At 34.6% G+C, this 20,554-nt stretch overlaps 1 protein-coding gene across 2 annotated transcripts in view; it reads right to left on the bottom strand.

The window, feature by feature from the left end:
- Positions 1–20,554, bottom strand: part of LOC118267831 (protein sprint) — a 215,199-nt gene that overhangs the window by 147,652 nt on the left and 46,993 nt on the right. The window contains exon 1 of one of the 2 annotated variants that reach the window (XM_035582065.2): positions 1,877–2,134. The exons of the other annotated variant lie outside the window; for it this stretch is intronic. The gene's annotated coding sequence lies outside the window, so the exon portion shown is untranslated. Of the gene's footprint in view, positions 1–1,876; positions 2,135–20,554 lie in introns of those variants that run through there. 2 annotated transcript variants of the gene reach the window in all.

The following is a 20,554-nucleotide window of genomic DNA, read 5'->3' as shown; positions in this document are numbered from 1 at the left end:
GTTAGGTATTGTTCGTAAAGGAAATATAGACATTCATCAATAAACACTAGGTAATCTAAAACAAAAAAAGCATCCTATCCAATATGTAGGTTAAGTAATCAATGTATACTATACTTTACTTTGATATATTTGAGTATACAATATTTTCATTTTTAAACCTAAAGTAAGTGATGTTTGAATAATGATACATTCGCTTTTAATGAAATCACCGCTTCCCATATTTCACCGCCCACACACAAAATGAGATACACTTGACGCCAGCAGATTCCATTGAACTGTCTGAATTCCTTAACTATCGAATTGTCGGACCGTAATTGGAGTGCGTATGAGTAGGCCTCAAGTTCGAGGGTACTACTTGATGCCGACTAGACCATATATGGCCACAGCAACTGGATAGCAATAACTTCGTAATTGTCGAGTGTCGCATTTGATACTGACATTCATGTACGCAGACTCACAGGAATTCTGCACTTGCATTCTATTTTGGAGTGCGGAAACGCTTCGAAGATTGTACGAATATCCGTGATCCGTTGACAAATTGGTGAAGCCTGTTATGACTAAACTAAGCGGTGTAATTTTGTATTTGAGCTCAGCTAACTACTACTAAACATTCATAATTTTGACCTCTGGTAAATTAATTTCAACTTTATGATGATGTTAAAGAAGTCAGTTTTTCTATCGAATCGAAAAAAGACGAGAAAGAAAGACATGCTCATAAACGTGCTATTGTTCTGTACATTGCAAAAACTGTAGTACTATAAAATTTTACAGCCATAAATAATTGCAGAGTGATAGTTATAACACAATATAATCTGCAAAAACATACTATGAAACCATTATGATGTAATCATCATAATGGTTTCATAGTTATACCAATAACAATGAAAGGCAGTTTAAAAAAAATAAGGATTATCTAGAAGACGTTTCAAAGTTTATAATTGCGTCACATTTAGCCGACATAATATGGGATCGGAATCCAATTGTGTAAATCCTTGTAACAATCAGTTTAAATAGTAAATTAACTTCATTGATAGCAGAATTTATAGCAAACTTTAATTGGAAAATGAAGGTCTAGTTTACAAGGAAATTGACGATGGTATTTATTCCAATAGTCGCTTAAGCAAAGCCATTATCAAAAAGTGCATGATACCAATAATATTATACGAATTTTGTAAATGTATTGTATTGACTCTTCCATGATCTAATACACGTGTTATCATTAATGTATCATAGGTATTAAGCAACTGCAAAGGCCGATATCATATGATTCAAATGCTGACGGCAGTGACTGTAATCAGTTCCCTGTAAGCCGGCGAGTCTAAACAATAACATTACCTAGAACAACGCAACGACTACAAACTAGCAGCTAGCGGCCATATTTCATATCAGACAAATATAAAAGTCGAAGGGAGAACTGGGACAGGCAATAAAGAAACATTAATAGTTTATTATGAGGGTCAGTTCCAACAAGCACAAGAGCTCTCTAATGAAATGAAGTTATTGTCACATCAAGGTAATGACTTCCTGGAAACATACGTCCGTTGCATCTCGTAATTCTCAGAGATATGGTTGTAAGTAGAAATCTGCGGCTCTTATACCAACACTTCAATAGTAGGAGGCAATAATTCTCTGACAAATTTATACCTCCCAAACGAGTGATTAAGATTTGTGTTAATAATAATCAGTCAGTAGGTGTCGATTAGGTCATTCAATTTGACAACATAGCTCTGTTGTAGCCATGTTTAAGTGATTCAAGTAATGTACCTATGACGGTAACACTGAAACAGTTGGTCTGACGAAATATGATGGTGGCACAGTTGTTACTTGTTTTCAAAAGGTCGATGAACTTTAATTAAGCAAGATAGCGACTGTATACCTAGACACATAAAGCAATTGAGTTCTAAACTAGTCACAGAAACAGCACACAATCACGAAAATTGTGGAGTTGACACAAAACACACACAAAGTTTAAATCACTCGAATTCTTAAATCGATTAAAACGGCACTCGTACAAAGAGATGTCTGTACACTTTTCACAATCACGACGGTAAATATATTTGCGGTATTTTCGCAGTGCGCACGCGTCTGCGTCGCTATCCAATCGTCCGATCAGAAACATCGGCGCCGGCGCACTGCCTGCTACGAGGAGCGGCGAGCGCGCGCGCCCTGCAGGACTACCGGCTAGCCGACGGGTTTAATTTGAACTTGGAACTCTACATGCGGGATGCAATTTCGGACGTGTTTTTATTGGGCTTCGGTCACCGAGGCGACGCCCGTTAATCACTTGGAATACCACAAGAAAGGTGCTTGGCCTCTAACCAAAACAACTACTTAGCTACCGTTCTTTTCTTTCTTCCAATCAATAAATTGTTCCTTTTACAAAGTTAATACCCATTCATTGGTATAAACATATTTCATTCTATTAAACAGTAGACATCTAAACAATTTATCGCAGCGTCTCCCGGCTTTTAAATAAAAAATATGCTACCACAAAGTCGGCGAACCCTTTGATATTCTCCACGAACATTCCTATTCGCATCCATTTCTGCAATAAAAAGTACTGGGTGAGCCTTAAAGGGAAGCGATCTCAAAAAATGTTATACAACTTTCCTTTTCAAAGGGATGGGGACGCATTATGTGGAATAAAGTTATCTGGACATAGCCTTTTATGGGACGTAATCGTGAGTCGTATAGCAAAAAAGGTCAGTTGAAACGAGTTGGTCATTACATAGAATGGTTCGCTAACGTCCATATGAAAGTAAAATTTATTTACAGCCATACACAATGTTTATTTCTATACCAAATCTGGGTATTACATTTAACTTGGCTTGTGATGATATTTGCTGTTATGGTGTCAAATAAAGCGGTTTAACTAAGTTTTTAGTTTCGAAAGGATATTTTATGTTACGCTTGTGGAATGAAGCCAAATGGTTTGTCCATATAACTCCAAAGTATTGGCAATTTCTAGAACTTCTCATTGACTTAAGCTGACGTAACTTCTGAATGTGAATTGCCTTTTACAGTTTACAAAATTAGCTGTTCAAAAACTAGGTTTACTTTTTCTTTTAAAACGTGTAACGTAAATAGAGGGAAAAATTAAAAGGCAAAACAATTTGTTTCGTCCATATCTCTGGACAGCAGTTTTATAAAATTTATATCAGTTGTACGTTGAAACCGTACCTCAGAGACGTACTGGCTAATGAAGCTGAGCTATGAATACATATTGGTGCATTAAACGGTAGAAATGCTTGGATCTCGTGTATAATTAATTACAAACCAACCCCTTAAGGTGCTCATTTATAAGAATTATTAAATAATTTCATCTTCAACGTGGGCCAGCTCAAAGGAACTTGTAGATTTTATATTCTTTATGTCGATATTTGTGTTGCTTTAGACGATGTTAGTTGCTTCTGCATATTGAATAGAAGTATTCGCAACCAAAATTTAACAATTTTTTTTTTATAATCATTTATAGTATACATATTCGGAATCACCGATTTTTCTCCATCAAATGTTTCTTATATCAATTAGCCTCTTAACCGTCGATTTAATTTTTATTTCTTCAATATGAGATTCGAATAATAGGTACACAGTTATAAAAGTATTGGCACTGGTTTGCAATATTTCATAAAAAGTTTCGCACCACGAAGTTTTCAAAGACTTCCAAGTTCCAAGTTACGATCTTGTAGACTCGCCAATTCAACACCGTTCTTAATTAATTTAGCATCGAAGGAGCCGTGAAATTGTTAGAGCGACGTAATTGACTGAGATGGGCTGAAACGATTTTAAAGGGGCGTCGAATGCTGAAACGGTCTTGTACCTTTAGGAATATGGAATTTGATGAGGTCAAGGATCAATAGAATTAAGTAAACCTGAGATAGGAAATCAGAAACTGATTGCAGTATGATATTTAGGATACAGAGTAATAAGAGATTGGACTCTTTTTTAGTTAAAACCATCTTATGTATGGCTATATCTAGAATCAGACGACTTACAAAGATCCCTATCAGTTTTTAGTTCACATAACTTTTTTTGTCGACCATTTCATCTGGATAAAATATTACAATTGCAATTTAGAGTTTTATGCAAACCATAATGTAGGTGAATAATTATAATAATAAACACAAATGAATCTACAAACCTCAATTCCACACAAAAAGTTCAATGACACAGCCTCATTTACTACAAAATAATATTTATACAACTGGCAAATAATTCATACAAAACGAACGTCCGATAACATCTTTTTTATATGAATGTCAATAGGCAGCATCAGTATAAACATACATGACATAGATGTGGATCTAATCGACATAAAAATGGGATTATAAATCAGCATTACTGATGAAATGCATATACATTCTCACTCACACACTTTCAGATACAATTGGAGGTATATGTTTGTCAGTATATAACACTATTCATAGTAGATAATACTATCCTGACAGTAACTGCGATTGCTGAGCTTGAGGCTTGATAATGGCGGCTTTGGGAACTCTTAGTACCCTTAAGCAGTACTGATCGCTAACAAGACTAACAAGTGATCCGTCTAATCATTTGCCCATGAATATAAAGTATCAACACACAACAATAAGTGAAGATAAAAATAAAATGCAATTTATTGTCTGCAAAAATTAGAGAGACATTGCAAATGAATCTTCAAGATAAGAAATCACCGAGCTTGAAAACTTGGAACAAAAGACAGGAATAAGATAAAGCCTTCCGCAATCTGATGAAACAGGTAAATTAGTCCTTCAAAGTCACAAAGGTAGGGAACTTATCAAAACATCGCGGGGAAAATTAGATTCAGTAGTTTGTATCTTCAAGACAACAATAAGACAGACAGGGTAAAATGAAAAGATAGTAAATGCTTTAGAAATAGCTGGTCCTTTATCATTTTCGTCTCTATGAAATTAGTTCTAGATATTTCTCGTTTCTTTTTATGTATGCAGTTTTACTTTTCTTTTGCATGGTTTTTTTATGGTATAAACCGGCCAAACGAGGAGACGGATCACTTGATGGTAAGCAATCACCGCCGCCCAAGGACACCCGAAATACCAGAGTACCTACTACAAGTGCGTTGCCTGCCTTTTGGGGGTTAGGAATTTAAGGGTTGTTGAGGAATCAGGGATAGAAAAAATTGAGATGGGGGGTAATTGGGCCTCCGGTAACCTTACTCACACAACCTTCGTGCCGAAGCATGGCTCTCCCACACTTAAATAATGGTACAACTATTTTTTTAATTAAAATAAATTCAATACATAAGCAATAATAATATAAAGATTTTATAAATCCGTAAAATCCAATTAACTGATCAGAATAGTTTGAAAATGCAATAGTCATTATGGAGTTAGTCTCAAAGATTAACAAGCCAAGCGTGATATTTACTTGTATGTTATAATTAACTACACATCAGATAGTTATTTCATTAGCTTACACGTTGAGAAATTGACCGCAGAGGTATCTCAAGGATGAGTGAGAGTGACTCATTGGAGGTCATCCGAGTGACAGTTCACGGATGCACGACTTGTACGTACTTGTGTGTGTTGGACTATTTACCTATAGTGATGACGTAATGTACCACGCCTACTAAAAGTTATTCTCATATACGATAGCAGAGTAATCGATTTGAAATACACACCTACCGTTACCATCTTAATTACTCTACCATTGCAGAAATTCAATCAGTGTCAATATGTTATTATTTCCTAGTTCAGTCCTATTTTTGGTTGTCACGTTAATGTATTACATCATTATTAGGTATTCTGTGTGTATTCTGTGTTAAGGATTATTCTAGCTCAAAGGATTTAGGTTTAATGCTCATTATAAATAATATTATCTATGTATTCTTATTTGTAGAACATTAAAATAAAACCGTGTTTAAAAGAGATACTATTCATCAGCACTGAATACAAAAGAGGTTTCTAGTATCATCGTTATAGATATCTGTAAACATCATCCACTTATAAAAATCGTAGTGGCCTTCAGAACGTCATGATTCAACTTTACCTCTGCTATGTACTTTTAAGGGCACCGTGAGATAATATTTATAACTCCAGTAATATTCAAATGTGGGTGGTATTTGTATTGTAATAACACTTGTGTTATAAATAATCATCACCCATTTTCACGGTCATCCGAAGATTGGAAGATTTATATTGTATATTGAAAACAAAAGTGTCTCTCGATGATCGCTTAATCGTGTAAAAAACTGATTAGAAGGGGGTGTTCGATTAGTTTTAGAGGCGAGAGGGAGTGTCAGACTCTTACTGACTAAAAACCACCCCGTTCCTACTCCAGCTTTTCGAGCCGGAGACCTGGTAAACCCGCTAGGTAGTCTGCAGCTCCGGATTTTAAGCTATAAGATAAGAGTTCAATAATCAGGAATAACACATGTGTATGATGCGCTGGATGTGGCGAAGTTGACTGCGCAATAAAAGCATTTCATTTAGGAATCTAGAGGACACTATATCTACTTTTTTGTGTGAGTCTGTGTGTGGTTGTATCCATATTCACACTTAAACATGCTACTAAAGCATTAAATATTCACATAAACGACAACTTGCCAAGCAAGACAGGCCGAATAGTGTTAAAAACAAATTATTTGGAATACTATAACGATGAGTAATGAATATAAACAAACGCCCACGTTGCTACTAAATATGTATGAACCAGCCTTGTTATAAGAAATATAGTATTTCCTAAAACAAATTTGGTTGAGCAGATGTCCTACTAGAAGTTAGATAAGTATTACTAATCATGGCTATGCGTAAACAGAAGTATATAAGATTTTGGCTCGTGGCTAGATTAGATTTTTTTTTATTTTAGCCATGATCGTCCTGCAAAGGTAAAGGCCATCCTACTCTCCTTCCACTCCTCTCTGTTTAAAGCTATAAGCAAGCCACATAATCCAATCTTTTAGATTTAACATAAATAACAGGACATCACATTTTTTTATTACCTGATGAAAATTGAGAAGAGGAGGGTCTTAGTATACCTAGTAGTTATTTTAACTACTTTTTTGGTCAATGAAATTTTTTAAGAATTCATAAAGGATCCCTTGAAACTAACAAATAAATATAGTAATCACTAAATAGATGGTACCTACACAATAAACACTAACAACATAATAATATGATTAACTTATTTAAATAATCATCGTCATACATGAGCCTAATATTAGATAATCCTACGTAGTATATTATGTACAGTTTTACGTACATAACATAGGTAAATAGAACCTCTAAAGCTTATCGTTCATGCGTAAAATGTAGCTAAGCGTATTAATTATCGTGTACTGTACTGTCTACAACAAGGATACCTAATAAACCAGAAGGCTAAAAGAAGTCGTAAAACTGAACAATTTGCTGAAAAGCCATTAAACTCTTTATGAAAGAAAATATTTAAAAACCGAAGATTAATACCTCCTATTTAAAGAAGACCCACAGTTCCATAGTGGACTGTCACAAACTAATGGCTTAGTATGAGTTTGTTTTTACCGCGTTCAGCGCTATCATTGGCCGGCTCTAATGAACCAACCAATCAAAGTGCTGAACGCGGTGTCGTTTCGTTCGCAAAAACTTTTTTTTAAAGGGGACTATTCCCAGATGATGTGATGTTGCACCTAATCCCAAATAACACAGCCCTAGTTGACACGAGGAAATATGTTCCAGACCAAAACACTACAAGCGTGACTAATTCTATTGTTAGTTCTAGTAATAGTATAATTAATGCTATCAGTATATTATATTTTGAGTAGAATGTAATAACAATGGTATGTTCACTGTAACACACAATGGAGAGAGCCACGGGTGATTGACGCCTTAGCAGATTATAATAATGTACATGGTATATTTTGACTATGCTTGTGTATAATCCTGCGCCCATCGCCTACATCAATACCTATCATTATAGTAGGTAAATAATTATGTATAGTAAGTAGAATGGAGTCCATTGGTAGTATCATAATAATAATATAAAGAGTCTTTTGTTACTCCAAAGTGGTGCTCAGATTAGTTAATATGTAATTATACTTTCATTTACTTTTTACGTGATGCAAAGACATGAGGTTCAGGACAGGACAGCTTTGTTAATTTTAAAAATGTTTTATCTAAGAAGATTTTTTTAAGTGGTTCTTCGGTAAACGAGCTAACAGATCACCTGATGGTAATCATGCGGTACCGCCCATGGACACCCGAAACACCAGAGGCGTAACAAGTGCGTTTCCGGCCTTTTGGTGTTTAGGGATTTGAAGATTGTTGAATGACTAATGCAACTTTTCAAGCCTCAATGAAAAAATTGTTTCACACATAACTCTTAAATAAATTGTATAAATAATCCTGAATAAAAAACACAAGTATAGGTACGTAACATATTTTATTTTATTTTGGAAACAAACAGATATTATATCACAACTAGGTAATTACAATCACATAGCCAACACTTAATCCAAAACAGTTTCCACACAAACTATACATTAGCGCCAAGAACAACAATATATTCATATGTAATTACTAATTAAACATCTAATAGTTATTCCTTTGACACTAGGCGCCAGTACACATTAAAATGTTAACCATGTCCGGACCACCTTAACCAGTAAAGGGCAAAGAATGTGATGCATATGTACCGGTTATGTAAATCATTGTTATCTGTTTTATAATCAGAATTAACAACAACGAGACCTAGGTTCTATTCTTATACACATACGTACCTTTTGTACCTATAAGTATTTATAGCTCACTTCTAGCTGTGAAGCTTTATATATTATGTGTCTTCGATGGAATCATTATTCAAAGTTTTGACGACGGTTAGAAAAGTATTGAGGGCTAATCGTCAAATATCGTGGTTCACATGTTTCTCCCCATGGTGTTTAATGTGAATATCAATTGTATATTTTGCATATAAACTTATGTCAATTGTAAATGTACATTGACTACTTGAGAGGTTGTGTACGTTTGGTCAGCGCTTCAATAGGTATCATTTATTTAGGTACCTAGTAATATTAACTAAAAATCACGGTTTACTCACGTTAATTAATGAAGAAAAGCTCTACTATGTAGTTTCACGTGACAGAGGGACTCTTTTCATCATGAGTAGCGTGTGCAGACGCTGTCAGTAGGTTGCGCCGTGTTAATTTATTATATCTCACGATAATTGATATAAAAATTATCGGCTTACTCACGTAACTGTTTGACGAGGAACTCGACTAGTGTCAAGCCTTGCTAGAGGCTTATATATAGTGTGTTATCAATTTAGTATGTCTCACGAAAGTTATAATAAGACAAGTTAGATAACGTAAAACCTTCACAAGTATTCTCCATAATATAGTTAGCTAGTTAGGCACAACAAAATAGCATATTCAGTCCACAGCCCGCATTATCTGTCCGAAACTTACTCCTATCGTTAACTCAGCCATCGCGCTTCGTATCGTTATCGAGAAAACTTTCGTTATTTGTTCTGTTAACGATAATGTTGCACGATATTAGTTCGTATAAGTAATAATTAATTGCGTACATGTTGTTTGTCTTGCGTTATTGTACGCGGTTTGATATTGTACGCGGTTATGATCGTTTTTATTGTAGTTTGTGTAATTAATTAGTGATTAATGGCGGCTTGGTGTAACACGATTGATCTACATATACTTATGTGTGAAGAAATTTGCGGATTTGCGAACGTCGTTTTCGAAATGCTGATTCGATTTATACCTGGTATACTATAATAGGTTTGTACTTGGTACCAGTATAAGTAAGCACCTAAGTAGTTACTAAACATTCATTGAAGAACGGGTGTGAAGTTATAATTTTTCCATTGCATGGTTGGCGCGTGGCTAGGTAATCGGCGACAGCGACATACAGTGAAAGATATAGTTCTTTCATAACACACTGATTCTTTTATATGAAAAAAAAAATGACGCATAATGAATAATTTCTATTTACTATTTGTAATCTTAAACTCTCATCATTAAAGCTAGTGCAGATACTTTTAAAGCTCCTTATACATATAATTTGAGTTCCTAACTTCATAAGCAAAGAACATATTCTATTACAATAATTTAAAGTTTTCCCATACATAATCTATAACTATCAAACAACAGAAAAATATATAAAAACAAAACATTAATAGGTACACAATGCCCCTGTTACTTCAGTGTTGTGATTAATTTCCTCTACAATCAACGCAGACACTTGATGGACACCGCTTTGGTGCAGCACTAGGGCTGACACCCATTGAAAATGCTCTTTGAACAGTTATCACAAAGGCAGGCTGCAATTTTAGAAATGAAGTTATTAATATGGAATAGGCTTGTAGACTGCTTCGTTGTAAGTGAGGCAATTGAGCAAATTGTCTCGATTTTGATTCCGTAAAAATATAATTAAATTTAGAAATGTTTTTCAGTAATAGATCCAAGTCTGGAGCATAAAAAAAAACTGTAAAAATGTGTTTATATATTTGAAGAGGGTTGATAATAGAGTATGAAAATTTAAAATCTATTTAGTCCATTAGTTAGGTCATGAAAAATATCTGATAAGTTTTTTTTTATTTTGTCGTATAAGAAAACTATACTTAAATAAAAACACTAACAAAAACATACACACATATAGGTACACGTACAGAAAAAAATGTGTATAACACAAAATTAAACATCAAACCATTAAAACAAGACACAAAACTATCGTTAATTTTACAAGTGCCACCCCTGTGTGGAATCAGGACTATGAATAAAGCATAAAGGCTGGTCTACGCTAGCGAGTTACAGTATGGCGGCTTGGGATTCTACAGGGAAAACTATGTATGTGGTAAGTGGTACCTGTGTAATCATTATACGACTGGAATCTGAAATAAGAGCTTCTGTATTTTTTTATGGTATAAGCCGGTAAACGAGCAAACGTATTACCTGATGGTAAGCAATCGCCGCCGTCCATAGACACTAGAAACACCAGAGTCGTTACAAGTACGTTGCTGGCCTTTTGGTGGTTAGGAATATAAGGGTTTTTGGGGAATCGAGGATTGAGAAGATTGGGAATTGGGATTTTACGTCATATCCTGACATCAGAAGTGAGATTCTCCTTTTACCGACATATCGAAACTAAGATATCTTCTATCTCCGACATATACATTATTTGTAAATTTGAAATAGCATTAGGTAGTTTCTTCAATGAAAATCGAAAGGAGAAATAAAACATGTTTGTGCTATAAACAATATTTGCAACTGTGTAAAGAAATATTAATTTATTTCGGTTAAGGTTGGCAATAAATAATACTTCTAACACACGTTGGTACACCTGCGATACATTGTGCTCTACCTATCAAGCTGTCTATTGCCTATCGCAACATGAATGAACTGACGCAAATCATCGGTAATTAGCAATAATTAATTAATATGTGTTGTTGGTTAGTTAACGCAATTGATTTGCTTGATTATGGTGTAAAGTGACCTATATTAATACATATGTTCATACAAAATTGACGTAAGGTAAATGGTGCAATGATGATTTGACTGTTAGCAAACAATCATATATAAATGTGACATTTTTATTCTCTCAAACTTCTTATTGGTAGGAATAACTACCCCGGAGCTGCGGACTGTAGCCCCGGTAAAGCCGCTAGGTATAGCGGCTTTACCGGGGCTACAGCTTGAAAAACAGGAGCAGGTAAGGGGTGGTTTTTAGTCAGCAAGAGTCTGACGCTAGTGACACTCTTTCTCGCCTCGCCCAAGGCGGGAAAAATAATTAGAAGATTTCCCCCCTCAAAAAAAGGTGAAATAATTGTAAATATACAAAAAATATATTCTGTTTAAAAGGCGAAACCTTAAATATAATAATTATTGTTTAATGCTCTCTATTGTATAAGTCTCAACTAGTCGATTTTATTAAAAGTACTTTTTTTAAATCAAAATCTTTATCTAAGTATATCAAATAAATACAAACAATATATAAAATAATTATTATGATACAAGTTGGTGACAATAGCAACAAAATCTAATCCGATTCATACACACATATTCATTTAGAATCCTCCATGTTTCTCAGACGTATTCAATATGTCCCGCCCTTTTCTCGTACTGGCTCGTATGTAATTGAAAACCTACTCATTGTACAATAACAACATGAAGCAAGAAATGTTCAGAAGGTCTAAGGAACTGTAGATATTTCTTAAATAAATTAAATAAAAAAAAAAATGTTTATTTCATCAACTATTATTTAGATAAAAAACACAATTATAGTAGGCTGTCCTTCTTTTCTAATAATGTATACTGAACATTTTATTTTACAAACAAAACTCATAAGATTGAAAGATAAAAAAAATCGAAATATCCTAGGTAATATTTGATTTTTTTTTTTTGGAGAAAACGTTAGGGCAGATTTTTTCATAGAATTCATTGGTAGACATTATAATAATCTGGTTTGTATAGGTAGTTAACGAGCAGCAACAGTCTCCAGTTTCTTGTAAAATTCTAAAACCTGAAAAATAAATTAACCATCCGTTTTCTTTTTTTTTTCCTATAAGCCAAGGCCACTCTCCTTTAACTTGTATCTTCGTTAAGTTTTCTGTGGCCAATCCTTTTCATACGAGTAGGCATCAAGTTTAAGGCTTTTCTTTAAGAACTTAGGTCGTCGATAGCTTGCTTTCTAGCCCTGAAAAATAGTCAACTGTTATAACATCAACACTCATATTTTATTATGCTCCTAAAACTGGTCCTTCTATACTTCCCTGCCCAACACCATCAGCCCGAAGGAACGAGGGAAGTTAATCCATTTCATTGTTGTTTGCAAAAGAGACTCAGAACGCGACTTACGACATGCCTATTAATGTGCGAATATTTCTGCGTACATTTTCTACCTTTGTGACGTCACATGTATGGTTTCCATGTTAACTCGGCGGTAAAAGAAAACTTCGTCATTAGCATTCAGTATTGCCGCGTTTTGCTGTAAGGTATGGTACACACAACCGGTTTTTGTAGGCAGTCGCGCTTGAGAAGCGTGCCTAACTAAGGGGAACGATTTCATGGAGTTTTTCTTTGATGTATTGGTTTTATCAGTCTATGTAAATTAGGTATAATGTTGTTGAGTAAGTAAGATATTAAATTTTGGATGGGGTGATTTGGTAACATTCTGATTTTTTTAGATTATCTTCATTTCAGACTTTTGGGGCTAATCATATTAGACACATTTTACATATTACATATTATTTTATTGTAACTTTCGTGAGACATACTAAATTAATTATTTTGTTATCGGCTTACTCACGTAATGTTTTGATTTTGAATTTGCTACTCATACTACTCGTAGCAGTGCGACAATCGCCGCGTCGTGTGTCGCGTAATGCTGCTCATGAATATGAGCCTCTAGCATGGCTTGAAACTAGTCGAGTTCCTCGTCAAAACATTACGTGAGTAAGCCGATAACAAAATAATTAATATTACATATTGATGTGTTTATCAATGAAATACAGTTTTAATAGCATTTTTAACTTCCCTCTTTCCACGTTTGAATTTACGCTAGTTCCTGATATAGCCCCTATTATACAATGTAATACAATCCAATACGTATATTAGTTCAAACAATTATAATACTATACGTAACGGAACTAATTAATTATTTATTCGCAATAGTTAATAGTCAATTGGTAATACCATTATGTAGGTGCGTTCACGTATTATGCAAATATATTCACTTTAGTGTGTTATCGTTATCACACGTACTGTTTAGGTAACGATTATAGGCAACTAGCTAGTATTATAGGTCTATTCACTTCAAAGCAATCATTAATTTAGCATGTATGTAAAAGTAAAGGCTTTCAAATATAAATATGTCATATTGTGTATTACTGATAAAATTGAAGATATGGATGAGTCAAATAGAAGTGATATCACATCATAAAGAAGCGAACAGCAAATTAAACTAAAAAGCAATCCCATGGTCTCTTACTGACATATTCTTAAGTAAGTTCTGTACATATAAAACTATTCCTCTTTAGACTAAATTTTCTAACTTTCCAATTTTGGGTCCTATTAAACACGAGTTAGTGCTTAAGCTTCAAAAGTTTCCTTCATTAATCATATCCATATCTTTTGAAATTTCAAAACCAACATCAATCACTTGCTTTAACAAACTAAGCAGACAAATTAATGGTCACACCAACATTGTTAGTATTTCAGTCCGTCTAACGAATGCTCAACAACTCCCAAACTTGGTCACTGAATAGTTTCAACTGTATAAACTCCATAAATTGTATTTTGCACCGAACCACTGAGGGATCAGTAGGTTCTCCAACAATTTAAGTTATTTAGGACCAGTCCCATTGTAAATCTTAATCGGTGTCCCTAGAAAGTTTGGCGCAATGACTCGCGAAGACTGTCCGCACATAAATCTTGGTATCCACGTCCACGGTCTGTGGGAACAAAACTACGAAATGGGACGGTTTTAAACGACTTACGTGTATTTTATTTTGTTGCACTGTTTTGGTGTTGAAACTTTTGCGGTTTTTCACGTTCGAATCTTTGTTCTTTGTCAAGATCGGCGAATGGATGAAGGGTTGTTGAAAACAGATAAAGCTAGAGTAAAAATGTTAATTTTGTGGGAACAATTCCAACTTATATTTCATACTTTTATGCACTCTATTAAACATATTATTAAGCGATGTATATCGATTCGATTAAGTAACGGAATTAATTTTCTCGTGAGTTCTTTTACAATGTTTTCTACTCTCCTCATCCATTCTCCAACGTCCCGGGTCACCATCTAATAAGACAAATTGGTGCAACTACAATAGAACAACTTAACGTCATTTACAAAGTTACCGCAGTACCTAATTACATAGCCGTGTCAAAGAGAAATTGTACTTGAAACTTTGTTGTTTTAATTAAATAAGCAACATAATATATTGTAACGACATATTCAACTCTTGTTCCGTGGTTTTAGACGATTTCGTTTTATTCAAAGTTAACGGGAAAAGTTTAAATGAATTTTGCAAGTTTACAATGTAAACCTATCATGTATTGTGACAGGGATGTGAGTTTGTTGACATAACAAAAGAGGTTTGTTTTCGAATACAATATTTAGGAACTGATTTGAGGTATTGTTCTCCTGCACGTGGAAGTGTTGCTTAATGCTACATTTAATGTTGTGATAAGTAAATAATAATGGGAACATCAGTGTAATAAAATAAAATAATCATAAGAAAGAATAACCGCACTGCCCTTAAAAAAACCTCGAATGGATGTATGAAACAATATTTTGTTCTGTTGTCTTGATATAAATTTCTCTTTTAAATCAAATTTTGTGTAAACCACAAACACTCAATAATAGGAAATAACAAATAACTATACATTAGACCTAAGTACCCAACATATATTATTCCTAAAAAAACCAACTAACTGAGGAAGTAACAAATAACAATGCTGATCTAAAAACCCAACATATTTTATTACTATTAAAAAAACCAACAGATATAAATAAAACTAAAATAAATCCATACTAAACACAGCACGTCTTCATAAACAAACAAGACGGGTACTGCCAACTCTCGATACAGCCTAGAATTAAGTAAATGTCCTGCGACCGCCAACTTCGTGGACACCGCACTGCATATCAATTGCTACCACCGTTCTATTGTTTTGTTACGAGGTGGTCTCTTGTTTATATTATAGATTGCGCCCTCAATTTAGTGAATAATATTTAAATGTTTATAAAACATGCAAGGCTACTCTGCAATAGGTAGTTTTACATCTTAGATGTTATTTTTAGCGAGATGTTAGAGTAAGGGTTAAACATATTATTTACAGTTTTCACAAACTATGCTCTTAGTCATCGTGTAGACTGCCTAACGGGTTAGCTACAAAAACATAAGTAGGAACGGGGTGGTTTTTAGTCAGTACGAGTCTGATACTCCCTCTCACCTCGCCACAAAAAAGTCATCTTGTAGAGAAAATCCCTCTGAAAAATTGTTGGGATTCCAAAATTAGTTTTTTAATTTTTGTTTTAAACTGGAAAGATAACCAACGTCCTTGTAACCATGGATATAACAAAATAACCGTCATCGGAAAATCAAAAATATTTCCACTATTTTATGTTATCAAACGTAACATAATTTCACCAAAAGTTGGACAACCAATTTCGAGAACAACGATTATCTACTAATATCCTCAGTTGCGTGATTTAAAGCTATTAGTCAGTATGATTCAATAGTGTAGGTAATATAAGAGGCTCGAAGGTGCCAAGGGCCAAGGGGTCGTATGATATTGAGACATAAATCCAGCCACACACTGATGTTAAGCTCTTATTTAATATATTTACGATCTTAACCCTTATGGAATGGGCGATAAAAAGTATTATAGTCGTATCTTTTTGTTGGCTTCAGAAGTTTTTCTGGTGGTAAAAAGCGATTAAAATATGGTAACGTATCGATTAAACTGCAGATCACTATGCTTTGTAGAAAGTGCAAGTTTAACAAAAAAAAAAAAAAAATAGTCGGGCAATCTATTTACTTCTCCTGACTTAGTGAATGAATTACAAGACCTCGCGGTCAACATTGATAGTTAAAGCTAAAGACAATATACAGATTTACATTTTACTTTTAAAGCACATAATATCACATCAACACTTGACTGGATTCAAGCCTATGAGTAAAGATCCCCACTCTCAGACAAAGTTAGGTACCGTAATAAATATCGTTTATAATTAAAAGGCTCTTGTTCTCGGCGAGCGCACTAGCTGACAGTGTAGTGCATTCGGGAGCCTCTCGTCTGATAGTTAAGATCCGTTAAACATTGAAGATGAAATTATTATTAATTAAAGGAAAAAAGATCGAAAGCAATGTTTACTTGTTTAAAAACTGAAAATTTGTGTACCTACGCGTTTGTCCATTTTATTATGCATACCTAATTTATCAGTTGCCCTGACAGATATCAATCTTGTGTTTTATCATGTGGCTAAACCTATCTCAAAATAAATTACTTAAGGTGAAGTACATAAAGTACTCGGAAATACCTAAGTTGAGTAAACTATACTCTTTGACATAAACTATGACAATTCTTAAAACATTTTATCATTTAACTCATTAAAAGTAACATCCAAATAAACACAGGTACGCTTTTATTCCTTCCTCAAACAACAACAGAACTAAAACACACCTTGCCGGAACACATCTATTTCGAACGTGAACCCCCACTGCCCATAAACCATCACCATGGCAACCGACACCAAACAATTCACAACAAACAAAACCGCTTTGTCTCGTCTATGCACATCTAACACTTTTTTATCAGACAAAGATATGGTTAAGTCATTCTTTATTCTACAACCCCCATGGTTTCTCAACCACGACTGTTTTACGGTAAAGTTATGAAGGATCACATCTCATTTTCGATGGTTTTTGATTTATGTAGTCAATTATAAGCACCCCGCTGTGTCTGCTCACATTCCACCTTCAGTTTTCGCTTATTTTAAGGAAAACCACAGAATTATGGCTTCCTAAGTCTGCTTCTGAAGGGTTTCGGTTTGTTATTAAAAGGGATTCTTGAGAGGGATTTGTTGCGTCTAAAGTGATTGAGAGGTATTTTATTTAATTGTGTAATTAAAATAGTACAAGGAAACACCATAACACGTAAAGAAATACTGCTCGAAAGGAGTTAAGAAAATATTTATTTTAGCAGTATAAGATATGATTTTCTATTTATAGCATGATGTTTGTACGACAAATGACTCATAATTTCGAAAAGTGATTCACATTATAAACAATAATTATTATCAAACAATTTTATTGTAATCTGCAATATTATTTCTACCTCTTTTCAAAACGAAAATTCATTTCCTAAGTCCATGTTCTCCCAACGCAGTAATAGCACTGCAAAAAGCTCCGCGCTTCTAGCTAAACCAATTTTCAATTGCCCATCCATTTCTTCTCGAACAAACCACGCCCTAGACATAATCTTTTCGTTTTAATAAAACTGATCTTAGTATTACTCGGGAAATTCTCTCCGTACGATAATAAATCCTGAGCGTAGTCCTCCACCTTGAAACCAAGAGACAGGGGTTTATATTCAAATCTTTAATGAGTATGCTTCTGTTCACACTGTAGTATGTTGAGGCAGAACATTCTTGTTTATGTTAGTATCTAATTGATTAAGTAAAATCACTGGTCCCACTACGCGAGCAATGCAAAAACAATGGTGTAAAAATACAGAAGGCGGATAAATCATTTTAAATTTTAATGCAGTGGAGAATTTCAACATCGAATGACCCAATAAGCCTGTCACATATGTAGGCATCATAATTTAACAATCAAAACGAGACCATGTTCATGTAGAAACGCAAACGTACAATATTTAACATAAAACCGCGTCATACAAATTTCAAGGAATCTACTACTTAAGTTACTACGAATTTACGAAAATAAGACGACCTCCGTCATTTGTTTACTTAGAAACTTCTACAACCTTAGTAACCCTTCTGAACAGGGTTGTAACAGAATAACTTCATCAATTCGACATTTTGATTCGCAGTAATCAACCTTATATCAACGTAGGAAAGATCCCGTCCAAGGTGAATAATTTTCCATTGACTGTATAGTAAATATTTTATCAGGCAGCCACCCCTGTCCAAGTTTGTTACATAATTACAACATTGTTGTTTCATTTAGATAAACTGGACTGTTGTTGAACTTTATTAACGTATCGTGTTACTTTTAAACAGTTAGCTTCGTTAGAGAATAATTAATGTTAGTTAACTCGACAGACGAGGGTCTGAGATGAAATGGCGTTGTGAGGTGTAGATAGGTCTTTTAGGTTTTTGTTTTATTGTCTTCACCAGCTCTAAGTTAACATGGTATAAGTTTAAAATTTGGTAGGCTAAGGCGAGTTACAAAAATAAAGCCATGGGGCTAGGCAGAGACTGTGGCACGCCAATTGCTATAATTCGCTTCATCAAAAGTCATCAGTCTCTTTATGCATGCTCCTTGGTTAAGGGCTCTTTTAATTTGGCCCCTGTTTAATATGTAATATAAAGAAAGTATATTTAGATAAAAAATAAGCTGTTGAGGCATCCAGAAAAGTTACCTTTCATTATCTGAGTTTGAAAGAATTAATAAACTTAGCCCAACCTTTAAAGCTATCTTACTATGCTATGTCTATTACAAGTGTCTCAAAAACTGATCCAAAATTTATTTTGAACTTTCCCTAATCTCGATGGGGGTGAAACTGCATTTAAATTCAATATTTTCTTTACACATCCTCCGAGCTCCCCCATTGTATTTCACAATATTTTGATTGACAATATACACTACATGAAGACGACTATGTTAGTAAATAAAAGGGAAATATTTTCCTCCAAATATAAATAAACGTCGTGAAAATTGTTTTTTATGAAGGGGAAACATTAAAGCATTTTTGTAAAAGGGATAGAAGTTTTTTAATCGCCTTGAAAAATAAAAAGGGCTGTGCATTCACAGCGGGGTGACGGCAGCGTCGGCGTCGTCGCTTCAAAAACATAAACTGTACAACTTTTGCAACATTACGTTGTGTTCCACAATTCATCTCCCGCCTACCAGGTGTCAAGAGGAAAAGTGAAAAGTTCTTATTGTTAAGACCCTTATTGTTGAAATATTTTCACACTCGACAACTTTTTCACCGACACGCTCTCCAGAATGGAGATCAACCCTTTTTGAATAAAAAAATAAGAATTTTCTTTTCAATTGAAATTTAGTCGCGGTAATGAAAAGGTAAAGGGCCAATAAGTGACTCGATCAAATTGCATTATCGCCAGCGCCCCCTGGCGGAGGGTAGACGCAATAAATTGAATTACGAGTTCCGCAATCTCTGCGTCTGTAAAAATAGCCTTTGAGTCGTTCCTTGGACGTCACATTCGTGTTCCAGAAGTAATCAAAGCGCTTTTCTTTTGTGGTATCCTCACTGGAATTCTATTGATCTATTAGAAAACAAGTCTTATTTCCCCCCGAAAAATACTAATAAATAATAAAATAGCAGGCTTCGCGAATTTCTTTGATGCTTCGCTATAGCAATCCTGTTTTCACCTTGGGGAGGTATTAATAATAACCGACTACTTATTGCTTATTGAAAATACATGCTTTGAAAAGAATGTAGCTAGAAAATAATCCCTTGTTCTGAGGGAAGACGATAGAATGTAAACTGAATAAAAAATAACACTCCTAGTTTCAATAATCAATGTTCGATTATATTCGAGAATAACCCTACATGAAAATACACAGCATGTTCGAAACATTCACCATACTTCAAACTTTGCATTAAACAGTTGCAGAAGAATCTCTAATTAATACAGATTTAATCACATGGTGTATTAAATATTCGTGCATAAGGCCGCAGCCTGTCTGCGGTGAGGAGGGCGGGACCGCATGGCACAGAGCGTACCACGCAATCACGGGCCATTGTTACTACCTTCCTACCTACCTACCTACCTACGAAGGGGACCTGTATGGCTGTATTACTCATTATTGGAAAGGAGGCTTGGAAATGAGACACCGGTATTGCAGATGACGGATAGATAGGTACGTGTTCTACGTAAAGCTATAGAAGTAA

Source organism: Spodoptera frugiperda, chromosome 6 (assembly GCF_023101765.2).
Source record: "Spodoptera frugiperda isolate SF20-4 chromosome 6, AGI-APGP_CSIRO_Sfru_2.0, whole genome shotgun sequence".
Taxonomy (NCBI): domain Eukaryota; kingdom Metazoa; phylum Arthropoda; class Insecta; order Lepidoptera; family Noctuidae; genus Spodoptera; species Spodoptera frugiperda.
Note: the sequence above shows the minus strand (reverse complement) of the source record. Positions and strands in the feature narration are given on the sequence as shown.